This window comes from Lichenostomus cassidix, chromosome W, assembly GCF_008360975.1.
Source record: "Lichenostomus cassidix isolate B80296 chromosome W, HeHo_3.0, whole genome shotgun sequence".
NCBI classification, from domain to species: Eukaryota; Metazoa; Chordata; class Aves; order Passeriformes; family Meliphagidae; genus Lichenostomus; species Lichenostomus cassidix.
In genome coordinates this window covers 14,471,374-14,484,379 of record NC_139510.1, presented here as the reverse complement: position 1 = coordinate 14,484,379, position 13,006 = coordinate 14,471,374, and the positions used below count along the sequence as shown (strand labels likewise).

The following is a 13,006-nucleotide window of genomic DNA, read 5'->3' as shown; positions in this document are numbered from 1 at the left end:
AGGACAATATAAAAATGCTTTATTAAATATGTAAATAGCAAAAGACAGTGCAGAAATAATATCGGCCTGTTGGATGATGAGGATGGTCACCTCAAAAACAGGGACATAGACAAAGCAGACATCTTTAATATTTTCTTTCCTTCTGTCTTCAACACTGATGATGGGCTCTGGGGCTCCCAGTGCCCTGAGCTGAATGACCGTGGCTGTGAGAATAATAAAATCCCAACTGAGTCTGAAGTTGTGCAGGATCTGCTGCTCCAGCTGGATCTCTGTAAGTCTATGGGGACTGATGAGATTAATCTGAGAATACTCAAAGAGTTGGCTGATGTCATTGCGAGATCCCTCTCAATGATTTTTGAAAGTCTTGGGAATCTGGAGAGGTCCCAGTTGATTAGAAGCTAGCTAACATTGTCCCAATTTTCAAGAAGGGCAAGAAGGATGACCTAGGAAACTACAGGCTAGCCAGTCTCACTTCAGTGCCTGGTAAAAGTATGGAAAAGATTATTCTGGGAGTGTTGTGGGTTTACCCAGGCCAGATGCCAGGCACCAACCAAAGCCGCTCACTCACTCCCCTCTGCAGCTGGACAGAGGAGAGAAAGTGTAATGAAGGGTTCATGTATTGAGGTAAGGACTGGGAATAATCACTCATCAAATACCATCACGGGCAAAACAGGCTCAAATTAGAAATATGAAGTGAATTTATTATTAACAAAATCAGAGCAAGATAATGAGAAGTAAAATAAGCCCTTAAAAAACACCTTCCCCCCACCCCTCCCTCCTTCCCAGCTCTACCTCCTATGTGGTGGTGGATGATACCACCTCAGGAACTGCTGGGGAGCCAAGTGGTTCCAGTACAGCAGGGTTTCACTGGTGGCAAAACATCCCAGTCGAAGTAACACGATAAGTCCCTCCCCAAATTATGTAAATCCCCCTGGCTGTAACCTAACCCCTGACTCCATCCCTCCCTTCTCCCCATTGTTTGTAGTGTTCCCCCTGCCTCCTCTCCCCTGACCCCAGGTGATCCCTATATCTAGGGACACCAGGGGCTCCTCTTCCTCTTTCACGCTGGACCCCTTCGGAATAAATATCTGGAACATCCAGCTGATTGAGCCTCTGGATTCTTTGTCTCTGGTAACGCGTGAGCTATCCGGCTCTCTGGGTGAGTGAGAATCTGTGCCTTACACCGGCTCGGGTGTGAGAAGGGTCTTTCTGTACAGCACCAGAGCAGTGCTGGCTGGAGTGATCTCTCAATAGCCTTAGAGACACTTTCGGTAAATGCAGAGGCCTGTTTCCACCCCTCCTCCCCTTACTGCATTAAGTGGCGCTCGATACAGGGACATAAAAAACCCCTGAAAGTGTCTTGAAAGGCTTTATGCCATAGATGTCACGATCGGAGCAGCTACTTCCCTCGAAAACAGGTCTAAGTTTTATTAGATCTGTTTAAAGAGGCAGCCGAGAAATCTCCGTTTGTCTGGGACGGGAGAAATCGGCTAAAACCAGAGAACCACGCCAAAAGTTTTTTTTTTACACTCTCGGAAGCCTCGAGGTGGTAAGTGAGGCTTTGCCGGGGTGAATTTTTCTTTTGTTTTTTTCCTTCTTTTTTTTCTTTCGGTATTGGGAAGAATTTATTTGGGGAATATGGGTGGGAAGTTAACCCGTCCCCAATCAGAGCTTTATACCTCCCTTAAAACCATCCTTAAGTCAGATAATTCCCAGTTTTCTAAGGGGAATTTAAAATCTTTTGTTCAATGGATTTTTAACATCTTTCCAAATGTTTCTGTAGTTTCTGTTCAGTCTCTTAGTTTCTGGGATAAGATCGGGGAGAAACTGACGGTTCTCACACAGTCTGGGGATCAAAGAGTTGCTAAATTCCTCCCTTTGTTTGTAGTGATTTATAAGTCTGTTAAGAACTCTAAGACTCAGTCAGTTCTGCCGAAAAATTCAGACCCTTTTTGTGCTATTTCCCCTGTGTCTGTTCCCTCCCCCGCTGTCCCTAAACCCCCAGGACCTCAGGGGGGAGAAGCTCTCTCTCCCTTATCCCCTGCTCCAACCGGGACTGATCACCCCGGTCCGAGCCTGTCCCTCACCCTCCTTCCAGCACCCCAAATCCTCCCTACCTCGACTTCATGTTTCTTACAAGATGGTGGAAGCCACGTGTTACCCCTTTCTCCTGCAGGACAGGACCCGGCCCACGTGGCACAACAAGCCGGAGTGCTTTGTTCATATCAGTTTAAAACTCCCGGGTTAGCGTCGGTCCCGCCCCCCACAGTATCGGGTGTCCCTGCATCGGCACCGCTCCTCATGGTATCGGGTGTCCCTGCGTCGGCCCTGCCCCCCGCGGGGAGCTCTCACCCCGGCGCGGGCCCCTCCCTCGTTCACGCCCCCCTCCCCGGCGGTGCTACTTCTGCGGCCTCGCTCCTCCCCGGTTCCCACGGCAACGGGGCCGGCCAGCGACAGAGGAGGAGCCGTCCCCGCCGTGCCCGGTCCTGGCCTCGGGCTGCCTGTTTCTCTTCGGAAGAGGAGAGCAGCGATTCTGAAGAGGATCCCTGGCTTGAAATACGCAGGAAAGCCGCACAGGAGGGACACTGGGGAATAGCAAACAAAATCTCTGTCACTGCTGCCTCAGTGCATTATAACAGGGCTGGAGGGAACCCCCGCTGGGATGCCCTCCCATATGCACAGATAAAAGAGATGTGCAAGGCGGGGAAGGATTTTGGGCATGACTCCCCTTATTGTAAGAATCTACTCCAAGCTACTTTTGCTGCAAATGTATTAGTTCCACATGATATAAAAAATCTTATGGCATGTCTTCTGTCACCGGGGGAATACATGCTGTGGGACAGAACTTGGAGAAAACAATTAAAAGACCTCCTGCAGGTATATCACAGAGATCCCAACAGGGCTCACTTAACACTAGATGATCTTTGCGGGGAAGGAAACCTAGTTAAACCCCAGGATCAGGCAAGACAATTGCCTGAACTGATTTTAGAAGATATCAAAAGAGAAGCTGACAGGGCTTTGCTCTCAACTCCCTCAGACTCCACCCCCTCTCTAAATTTCTCCACCATGAGTCCTTTATAAAATTCTTCGACAGACTAAAAGAGTCAGTTGAAAAGCAAGTTGGGAATTCAGAAGCCCAAAAGGAGCTGCTGCGTGCATTAGCTATGGCAAATGCTAATGAGAGTTGTAAAAAAGTCCTTCGAGCCCTTCCTCTAGATCCAGCTCCTACCCTCGATCAGATGATTGAGGCTTGCACCAAATTAGCATCCCCTGAGGCAACTATAGCCCAAGCAGTTTCACAAGGGGTAGCAGAAGCACTGGCAGCATCACAGAAAATACCTTGTAGATGTTATAGTTGTGGGAGTTTTCAACACATGGTCAAAGACTGCCCTGAACCAAAGCGTGTTAAGAGAAATACTAACAAAAATACTGAGGCTGTACCCCCAGGCTGTCCCTGACAGCATCACCATCAGAAGGACCAGGGAAACGGACAGTGAAGCGCGGCACGGCTCTGCGCAAAGACACAAATCTTACAGCCGTCTCTCCCTGCCCTGCAACCCCTGACATGGACTGTAACTGCGCACCGCACAGCGGATCAGACAAAAGACTCCGTCTTGTAAGTACTGATACACACCACTTCCGCAATGGAAATCAACAACACATATATGTAAATTTTGAAAAACCTTTTGATAAGACAGTGGACATCTTGGTAGTTGGGGACACTAAGCACGGTCCACCTGAACTTTCTATTTTACCTGAGGTGCACAAAGTAGACCCCAGTGGACAAGTACAAATTTCTGTCTCCTGTAACAACACTCCCTGGTTTCTATCAAAGGGTCAGTTGGTAGCACAAGCTATCATACTACCTGAAAACCACCCCAGGTGCCACAGAACACCTTCCATATGGTGGGCAGAGGTTGTGGGCGCAGACAAGCCCATGATGCATTGTAAACTACACAACGATAAATCCACTGCTTACCTGACGGGGATGGTAGACACAGGGGCCAATGTAACCATCATTTCTCGAGCAGAATGGCCCCAGGACTGGAAAACCAAACCAGCAGGTGGGAGAATCACAGGCATAGGAGGGTCAGCAACTTCCCAGAGGAGTACAAATAATATCATCATAGAAGGCCCTGAAGGACACACAGCCACCATCGGCCCATATGTAATTGACTCTGGTTTTACCCTCTGGGGCAGAGATCTCCTTACCCAGTGGGGGACTCAGCTGGTAATCTCACCTCCATCTCAGGATTTCTAGCTGGGGCCACTGGGAGATGCTCCACCCCGCCCCTTACCTGGAAGACAAACGATCCAGTCTGGGTGACCCAGTGGCCCCTAAGCAAAGAAAAGCTCAGCGCTTTAGAATCCCTAGTAGAAGAACAGCTTGCCAAGGGTCACATTGTACCATCTAATAGCCCTTGGAACTCCCCTGTCTTTGTCATACGGAAACCTGGAAAAGACAAATGGAGGCTCCTCCAAGACCTCAGGAAAATCAATGAAGTCATTGAGGATATGGGACCCCTACAGCCTGGCCTGCCCTCGCCCTCAATGCTTCCTCGGAATTGGAAGCTTGCTGTCATTGACATTAAAGACTGTTTCTTCACAATCCCCCTACACCCAAGTGATGCTCCTCGGTTTGCTTTCTCCGTGCCATCCCTAAACCAGGAAGCCCCCCAGCGCAGATACCACTGGTGTGTGTTACCCCAGGGTATGAAAAATTCTCCAACTATTTGCCAATGGTATGTGGCTCGCGTCCTGTCCCCCATCCGCAAAGAGTTTGCACGTTCTATCATTCTCCACTACATGGATGATGTGTTGATTTGTGCACCAAATGATAAATACCTAAACTTAACTCTAGAAAAAACTATTCAAGCCATTGAGAAAGCAGGGTTTGAGATCCAGCAGGAAAAGATTCAGCGTACCTGCCCGTGGACCTACCTGGGACTTCGCATCAGCGAATGGACCATCGTACCCCAGCAGCTCACCATCAAAGACAACCCAAAGACACTCCGGGACTTGCACCAGCTGTGTGGATCTATAAACTGGGTTCGTCCTCTGCTGGGAGTGACTACGGAGGGCCTTGCACCACTGTTTAGCCTCCTGAAAGGCTGTGACCACCTGGACTCACTCCGAGTCATCACAGAGGAGGCCCGGGAATCCATCGCTAAGGTACAGCTTGCCCTATCTTCTCGCCAAGCCCATCGGACAAGTCCTGAGTTACCTTTTAATTTCATCGTTCTGGGTGAGTCACCCAGGCTGTATGGACTGATTTTTCAATGGGACACTGCACAAAAAGACCCACTTCTTATAATAGAGTGGATCTTCTTATCACATCAGCTGCTCAAAACCATAACAACACGACAAGAACAAGTAGCCCAACTAATTATGAGAGCCAGAGCACGCCTCCGTACCCTTGCAGGGTGTGATATCAGCTGCATCTATCCATCATTGGAAAATGATTCCTTAGCAAACGTACTCCAAACAAATGAACACCTTCAATTTGCCCTGGATAGTTATCCAGGCAAGATTTCAAATCATCATCCAAAACATAAATTATTCAATTCGACTTTTCATTTGGCCCCAAAAGAACTTCAAAGTCGAACCCCTCTATCATGGGTTTGAGACAGGACCCTGCCAGGAGGATGCACGAAAAAGGGCAAACAGGCTTCAAGCTTAAAGTTGCAAAAAGTGTTTAATTACCTAACAGAATTGGAGGATAAATGCAAGGCAAAAATAAACTTTTCATACAGTTTTGGTTCACTCCCCCCTCCCTCTTATGAACCTACAGTATTCACCCCCTTTCCTCCTTTACAGTCAACAAGCTGGGTGGGGGGGGCAGGGTGTGGGGTCTCTTTTCAGTCCACAGAGCAGATTCTCAAATTTACTCATCACCACAATTCTTCTACTACAAATACTCTTTATCTCTACTTGTTTCTCTCTCTTTCTCCAGACAGTTTTCTGCTCTCACCCCCACCCTCTTAAGAAGCAGTCTCTGCACTCACCCTCCCCCTTCCCTCTCTCCAAACCAGCAACACAGACAGGGGGCAGGTTGAGGGGTCCTCTGGTCAGTCCAATCAGGAAAAGAGGTTCTCTACTTAGCCAGGGGTCCTTCCCACGAGAGACAGTCCTTTGAGAACTTCTTTGGTGTGGGTCCAATCTCATGAGCAACATTCCCGCCCGAATTCTGCTGCAACGTGAGTCTTTTTGTCCATAAGGTGCTGTGCAGACTCTCCTGAGCTGAGGCCAGGCTGCTTCCATGCCAGGAGCAAGGAAAAGGCCTTTTTCTCCCAGTCAAGGCCTTTTGCAGTTTTAACTCTTAGATGAGACTCCCACTGGTTCACAGTCTTTTCCAGGCATCCACCTGCTCCTCTGGAGTGAGCTGTGGGTGGATTTCTGCATCCTTATGGACTCCATGGGCTGCAGGAGAAACTTCTTGCTCCCCCCATAGCTTCCACCATGGCTAGCAGAAAGTTTCAGCTCTGGTGCTGGAAGCACTGGAGCACCTCTTTCTCCCCCCTTCTTTACTGACCTTGGCACTCTCCATGCTGTTCTCCCTCACATATTTTCACCTGCACCTCCTCCTCCTCCAACTACAAAGTGAAAGAAGTGCGTGCCTGCTTTGTTTTGAATTTTTCTTAAATATGTTTTCACAGAGGCGTAATCAGCACCTCCAATTGGCCCAAACTTGGCCGATAGCATGTCCATCACCTTCAGAGCCATCAGAGATTGGCTCTTCTGGACTTGATGTAAAAACTTCCAGAACTTTCACTCAGGACACACAGGAGCCATCTTTGTGCCACACTCCACCCCTCAGACACCTCCCTAGGCCTACTAGAACAGCTTCTGAGGGGTCCAAATTTCTCCGAGATGTTAAAAACCACTTCACTGATGTTTTGGGCCAATCAAAACCACCACACCCTCTCAAGGCTCTAACTCTTTTTACAGATGGCTCCGGGAAATCCCAAAAGTCAGTCGTGACTTAGAAACATCCCTAAAAGCAAGTGTGGGAGCACGATGTCCAAATAGTGGAGGACTCTCCGCAAATTGCGGAGCTATCAGCCGTTGTTAGAGCTTTCGAGATGTTTGAAGAACCTATTAATCTGGTAACAGATTCAGCTTATGTAGCTGGTGTAGTTGCCAGAGCAGAACACGCCTGGCTAAAAGAAGTGTCAAATCCTAAATTGTATAAACTGCTCTCAAAACTTGTTTTTCTGCTTTCCCACAGAAAGCAGCCATTCCATGTGATGCATGTGAGGTCACACACCGATCTCCCTGGACCAATCGCTGAAGGGAATTGGAGGGCAGACGCTCTAGCTATGCCGGTGAAAGCTCCTAACATTCCAGACACCTTTGCTCAGGCAAAGCTGAGCCATCAATTTTACCATCAGAATGTACCAGCACTCATAAGAATGTTTAAACTACCTCGAAACCAGGCAAGGGCAATTGTAGCAACCTGTCCTAGCTGTCAGAGCTACCAAGTGCCATCATTAGGGTCCGGGTTTAACCCCCGGGGTCTAGGCAGCTGCGAAATCTGGCAAACAGATGTAACCCATGTCCCTCAGTTTGGCAAATTAAAATACGTACACGTTTCTGTAGATACATTTTCTGGAGCTGTTTTTGCATCTGCCCATGCAGGAGAAAAGGCAAGAGATGTTATAAAACACTTTCTCCTTGCTTTCTCTATCCTGGGCGTTCCTGCTGAGATAAAAACTGACAACGGTCCAGCATACATCTCTAACAGACTTCAAGAGTTTTTTAGCTCGTGGGGCATCAAACACATTACAGGCATCCCCCACTCCCCCACAGGACAATCCATAGTTGAGAGGACCCACCAGACAATTAAGAGGGTCCTAGACCAACAACAGGGAGGGTCAGAACTCAATTCTCCCATTTTGAGACTCTGCAAAGCCCTTTTCACAATAAATTTCTTAAACAATTCGTTTGAAGAGCCTGACCCCCCTGTGTTCCGGCATTTTACTAATTCGACCCAAGCCAAATTAAAAGAACAACCACCAGTGTTAATCAAAGATCCAGAAAGCCATCGAATATCAGGCCCTTTTCCACTAATTGTATGGGGGAGGGGATATGCTTGTGTTTCCACACCTTCAGGACCCAAGTGGATACCAGGAAAATATGTAAAGCCCTACCTCCGACTGTCAGCGACAGCTCCTGAGCAGATGAAAGATGACACACCAGACACTGACAAAGAAAACCCAGACAAAGAAACCAGTGCCGCTTGGAGAAGACATCGGCGCAAGATACCAGTCACGTGAACAGCTATTTGTGCCGCCTTCAAGCAGTTCCCCAAACCCACAAATCCCTTATCTGTTACCCTCATGTGTTTCCCTAACCTTCTACCTTATTATCCGTGTGTTATGAGAAAAAAAAGGGGGGATGAGAAGGGAAAAAGAAAAAAGTAACAGAAAATCATCTTTTAATGATCTTTGCTTGAAATCCCACAGAAAAAAGGACTACCTATACCTCTCTTACCACCATGCCTGTAATTGCCTACCTCTGCATTCTCCTGACCTCCTGGATCCTGTTACCACCAGAGGTTGTTGCATGGGTTGTCCTGCAGCCAAAGACCAACATGTGGGTCACATTGGCAAAAGCACTTCAGCAAGACCATATGTGCCTGTCTATGGGCAGCATCAGTGACCCACTTTTATCATGCCTGGTGGGGATCCCTCTCCACGGAGACGAACTGCCTTTTGCAAACCAGGTGCTCCACCAGAAGGAAGCTTGAGGGAAATGGGTAAACACGCTGGCAACAGCACCGGAGGAACCCCATGAATTGCTATTATTGGGGTCCTCCCAGGCTACCCTTTGCCTCAAGTTTGTCTTCAGCCTGAAAGGAGGGATGGCATTATCCTGGTCAGAACACCAGAAATTGTCATAGTAGAAATGCAACACCCCAGGAAAAGGTTTACTCTGTCAGTAATTGGTGTCAGGATAATAAGGTCATCCCAGCAGAGTCATCTGTACACCCCAAAGTGCTGCCTACAGGTGTGTTCCTGATTTGCGGGAATTGGGTGTGGTCTGGAATCCCATCCCAGTTCCGGGGGGGGCCGTGCACTCTTGGCAGGCTTTCTGTACTGGCACCCAACAAAACCCAAATTCTATATTGGAGAAACCATACTCGATTGGCCCGCCAAAAAAGAAATATACAACAATTAGATCCAAATTGTGATAGCGAAGTTATCAATTGGTCATTGTCTAAAAGGATTGCTGCATCATTTTTCCTGCCTGGAGTAGCGGCAGCAAAAGCCTTAGGTGAACTTAGCCACCTTGAGTGCTGGCTCGGAAAGCATGCTAACCTAACCTCGAGTGCCCTCTCTCAACTTCTTGAAGATGAAGAAACCACCAGGCATGCAACACTGCAAAATAGAGCAGCCATCGACTTTCTTTTATTGGCCCATGGACATGGCTGTGAAGAATTCGAGGGGCTGTGTTGCTTTAACCTGTCATCTCATAGCCAGAGCATCCACGCAACGATACAGAAAATAAAGGATCAAATCAAAGAACTAAAGACAGAAAAAGAAGCAGACTGGATCGGTGATCTTTTCGGACAATGGGGACTTCAAGGATGGCTAACATCCTTAGTCAAAGCTGGACTGTGGGTGACCCAAATAATTTTCCTTGTTCTAAGCTTGTTCGGTTGCCTCAATAAGTGTTTAACTAAGCAAGTAGGGGAGGCCTTTCCTTTAAATAAGGAAGGGGGAGATGTGGTGGTGGATGATACCACCTCAGGAACTGCTGGGGAGCCAAGTGGTTCCAGTACAGCAGGGTTTCACTGGTGGCAAAACATCCCAGTCGAAGTAACACGATAAGTCCCTCCCCAAATTATGTAAATCCCCCTGGCTGTAACCTAACCCCTGACTCCATCCCTCCCTTCTCCCCATTGTTTGTAGTGTTCCCCCTGCCTCCTCTCCCCTGACCCCAGGTGATCCCTATATCTAGGGACACCAGGGGCTCCTCTTCCTCTTTCACGCTGGACCCCTTCGGAATAAATATCTGGAACATCCAGCTGATTGAGCCTCTGGATTCTTTGTCTCTGGTAACGCGTGAGCTATCCGGCTCTCTGGGTGAGTGAGAATCTGTGCCTTACACCGGCTCGGGTGTGAGAAGGGTCTTTCTGTACAGCACCAGAGCAGTGCTGGCTGGAGTGATCTCTCAATAGCCTTAGAGACACTTTCGGTAAACGCAGAGGCCTGTTTCCACCCCTCCTCCCCCTACTGCGTTACTCCTACCCCAGTGGTGCAAGGAGACAGGGAATAGGGGTTATCGTCAGTTCATCATCTGTAGCTTCACTCGCTGCTCACGGAGAGGAGCCGTTCCCCTGCTGCACTGTGGGGTCCCTCCCACAGGAGACAGTTCTCCATGAACTTCTCCAACGTGAGTTCATCTCACGAGCAACAGCTCTCTGTGAATGCTGCAACGTGAATCCATCCCACATGCAACAGTCCTCCCAGAACTGCTGCTGCATGGGTCACTCTTCCATGGGGTGCAGCCCTTCAAGGACAGGCTACTCCAGCATGGGAGCAGGGCCCCTCTCTCCACAGGTCTCCCACAGGATCACAGCCTCCTCCCAGGCATTCACCCACTCCAATGTGGGGCTCCTCGGGCTATGGGTGGATCTCTGTATCCCCCTGGACCTCCATGGGCTGCAGGGGGACAGCCTGCTTCACCATGTCCTGCACCACGGGCTGCAGAGGAATTTTGGCTCCAGTGCCTGGAACACCTTTTCCCTCTTCTTTTGCACTGACCTTGGTGTCTGCAGAGTTGTTTTTCTCACATGTTCTCACTCCACTCTTCTCTGACTAGAATTAAAACTGTGCAACAACTTTTTGTTTTTATTTCTTCTTAAATGTTATCCCAGAGGTATTACTACCATTTCTAATTGGCCCAGCCTTGGCCAGCAGCACATCCATCTTTGAAGCCACCAGGGATTGGCTCTGCTGGACATGGTGGAAGCTTCTAGCAGCTTCTCACGGAAGCCACCTCTGTGGCCCACCCTGCTACCAAAAACCAGGCCATGCAAACCCAATACTGAAAAACACCTGAAAGACAATGCAATCATTGGTCACAGCCAGCACGGTTTCATGAAGGAAGAAAGTCCTGCTTGTCAAATCTGATTTCCTTTTATGACATGATAATCCACCTAGTTGGTCAAGGAAAGCCAGTTGATGGAATCTTTTTGGATTTCAGTAAAGCTTTTGATACTCTCACAGTATCATTCTGGACAAAATGTCCAGCATTCAGCTGGATAAACATGTCATGCAATGAGTGAGCAACTGGCTCACGGGTTGGGCACAAAGTGTTATAAGTAAATGGGGTTACATAAGGCTGGCTGGTCACTAGTGGGGTTCCACAGGGCTCCAGTGCTCTTCAACATCTTCATAGATGACTTGGATGCAGGACTTGTAGGGATACTAAGTTTGCAGATGATACTAAGTTAGGATGAGCTGTTGTCTACCTTGAAGGCAGAGAGGCCCTGCAGAGAGACCTAGACAAATTAGAGGGCTGGACAATCACCAACCATATGAAGTTCAACAAAGACAAGTTCCAGATTCTGTACCAGTGACAGAGCAACCCTGTATACTGACTGAGGAATGAGAGGCTGGAGAGCAGCACCAAAGACCTGAGGGTCTGGGTTGATGGCAAGTTGAAGTTAGCGGTGCCCTGGCAGCCAGGAAGGCCAACTGTGTCCTAGGGTGCATTGGGCACAGCATCGCCAGCCAGCTGAGGCAGGTGATGAGCCTAGAGGGGAAGCCATACGAGAAGTGTCTGAGGTCACTTGGCTTGTTCAACCTGGAAGAGACTGAGGGGAGACCTCATTGCAGCCTACAGCTTCCTCACAAGGGGAAATGGAGAGGCAGGCACTGATCTCATCTGTGGTGACCAGTGATAGGACACGAGGCAATGGCATGAAGCTGTGGTGGGATGGAGTTGAGAATTAGAGGCACAAAAGGTGAAGATCATGGGTTGAGCTAAGAAAAATTTACTGGAAACAGCAATGGGAAAAGAAAATTAACAGTAACAGCAACAATATCTGCTCATTTTAGTGGGGTACCTTCTCAGGATGGCCAGAGGCTTTCCCATGTCATAACAATAAAGCTAGAGAGGTTGCTAAAATTCTGCTAAAGGAAATAATTCCTAGGTTTGGGATCCCTGAAGGTCTATCGTCAGATAATGGACCCCATTTTATTTCAGAGGTAGTTCAGGTTGTATAAAACTTTCACTGAATGAAATGGGATTTGCACACTCCCTGGAGACCGCAATCAAGTGGAAAAATAGAATGAATCAGACTCTTTTGAGCTAAGGGGATGGAAATTTTGCAGAAAATAAACCCCGTCATGCTCCAGATGGTCTTCATAGGTCAGAGGGGCTAGGTGCAGCTGGGCTTAATTTCTGATTAGAACCAATTCAGCACTATAAACCTGGTCACGTTCAATAGGATCCCAAACACACAAATAGTGTGAGTTACACTGTACATCTGGTCTCATTCTTGATCACAGATTCACCAGTAGTGCAACATACCAGTTTAACACTAGAAATTTGGTTGTGTTCAATAAGAACTTCTACAATCACAGATTCACAAACAGTGTGGTTTATTGAAGCAACAGATTATAGATTCTTCTTAGATTGACAGTGATAAATTCACTAGATCTACAAAATATAAGTGTATAGCACTATATTCAAGTGTTCCCAGGTATACTCCGACATAGTCAGATGTGCAAATCTTAATAAAGAGGTGTCCCTACTTTGGGGAAGAGAGAGGAGAAAGCCCATCAACTTGTCTGCAAGGTGGTCATATTCTCATTATCGGGAGAAGTGGAGGTGAGACTGCAGTCAAATATGCTGTTATTGCCATCATAATGGGGAAGGGCAGACACTTTATATGTAAATTAGGGATATCAAGTGTTACAAATGCTGTGGATCTTTTGCAAGGGTGGAACAGAACTGTGATGCATTAGTATCACTTCCTCTTCTGAAGTTGTAA

At 47.9% G+C, this 13,006-nt stretch overlaps 1 long non-coding RNA gene and 1 pseudogene across 2 annotated transcripts in view; one reads left to right on the top strand and one right to left on the bottom strand.

Annotated features, from left to right (window-relative positions):
• Positions 1 to 804: 804 nt before the first annotated feature.
• On the top strand, positions 805 to 10,243 carry LOC146425557 (uncharacterized; annotated as a pseudogene). Its single transcript, XR_014846503.1, has 2 exons — positions 805 to 1,159; positions 8,466 to 10,243. The product of XR_014846503.1 is annotated as an uncharacterized LOC146425557 (transcript).
• LOC146425556 (uncharacterized) overlaps positions 6,014 to 13,006 on the bottom strand; it is a 91,384-nt gene continuing 84,391 nt past the window's right edge. The window contains exon 2 of the long non-coding RNA XR_014846550.1: positions 6,014 to 6,519. This is a non-coding gene — a long non-coding RNA (uncharacterized LOC146425556). The remainder of the gene's footprint in view (positions 6,520 to 13,006) is intronic.